Raw genomic sequence first — 1,842 nt, 5'->3', positions numbered from 1 at the left:
TATTATGACTAGAGAACATTTTTTTGGGAAAAAACTCCTTTCATTTTTATGTAATGATTTTAAAAAATACAATGAAGGGTTTTATGATAAATTTATATAAAATAAAACTCATAAAATGCATAAAATATATGTAAAGGTATAATTCATGACTACGCATGAAAGTTATTGTATTTTTTTAATTTCTATTAGCTAGATCACATTTCTTAAATAAACTGAATAACCATTTCAACATCCCGTTATGCACATAATTATTGGAATGTTGTTAGTTAGTACATGATTGCCTGATAAACAATATTGAGTAAAAATTATTTTAATTCTATTTAAGAAATTTTTTGTGAAATTTTCATTTTCTTGTCCATTTTTTTAATCTAATAGATTTAATTGTTCACGCTAGTTTAATTGAATAGTATTGTGTTTATACTTTTTTTCTTAACTACAATTGATAATTCACAAAATGAGTAAACAACTTATTGAGTATCGCAAAAGATACAAATATGAAAATTAACATGAGCATGAACATGAAGGGAGATTTCTATTCATTTTCTTGAAGAAAAAATGTACTTACAGAAAATTCCAAACTTTTTTAGGTAAAGAAGAATCAAAGTTATAGATAGCAAAATCAATAAACCAAAAATTTTAGGAGACTAAGAGGAGCCATTACTCATTTGAAAAAATCCAAAATACTCAAGGACTAAAAAAAAAAAAAAAAAACCATCCACTCCACACTTCCATCGCAACTGCTTTAGCTCAAGGAAAATAATATAGATCTCTATATCTTTCTTTTTTTATTTAGAAATAATTACAATATGTTGCTAACCCCACAACTTGAACCGTTTTTCCCTGACTCTCGCAATTTGAACCTTTTCTCCCTTAAACCCTAGACACTTTGTGTATGGGGAGGTGCCAATGCAGCTACATGGTGTAAAAATGTGCTCCCCCCTAGATCGAGGGTTTTACATGGAGTCGCCACTTATTTAATTTAAAAAGGAAAAACAAGAAAACCTTTAATAAAAAATACTTCTATTGTATTAATGTATATGACAATTTACATCGAATTTTGTAACAAAAATTTACAATGCTTTTTGTCCTAGGTACAATCTAAGAAAAGTAAATTATATTACTTTATTTCCTAGTTACATTCTAAGAAAGGTAAAATTGTATATACAAAAAAATTGTCTAGAACCCTTGATCTGGGTTTGGAGGCTAATTTACGAGATGAGAAGGGATTGAGCACCCATCTCGCCCGGTAAAACCGGTCTCCTAGGTTAAGGTGGCCAATGTCATGTCATGTCAAACAAATATAAAGAATATGTTATATAAACATGTGATTTGCAAGAAGTGTAAATAAATATATGTTAGAGGAATTTGACATGAAGAGAAAAAAAATAAAATAAAATAAAACTTGTTAGATAACAAAAAAAATGAAGGTAATGGCATGTTCATCCAAGAGATCAATATAAATAAAGAATTCCTAGCCTAGACATGTTCATCTAAGCATATGAGGGAAAACAAAATTGTCATGTGATTTGACATCAACATAATTGCAAAGAGAAGCAAATAAAAATAAAACCTTTAAGCATATTTGATCATCCAAGCAATTATGAAGAGAAGTAAAGGAAAAACCCTAAACATGTTTATCTAGACAAAATCAAAATACTTTGGCATGTTTGTTCAAGCATTTAAAAAATTAAAACAACTACCTAGACATGTTCATCTAAGTATTAAAGAGAAAGTTGTGTTTTAGCCTAGAAGTGCTCATCTAAGCATTCAAAAGAAGATTGTGAATTAGCCTAGAAGTGTTCATCTAAGCATTCAAGAGAAAATTGTGTATCACCTAGAAAT

This window comes from Quercus robur, chromosome 11 (genome assembly GCF_932294415.1).
Source record: "Quercus robur chromosome 11, dhQueRobu3.1, whole genome shotgun sequence".
Lineage (NCBI taxonomy): Eukaryota > Viridiplantae > Streptophyta > Magnoliopsida > Fagales > Fagaceae > Quercus > Quercus robur.
The sequence above is the reverse complement of the archived record's forward strand: the minus strand, read 5'-3'. Positions refer to the sequence as shown.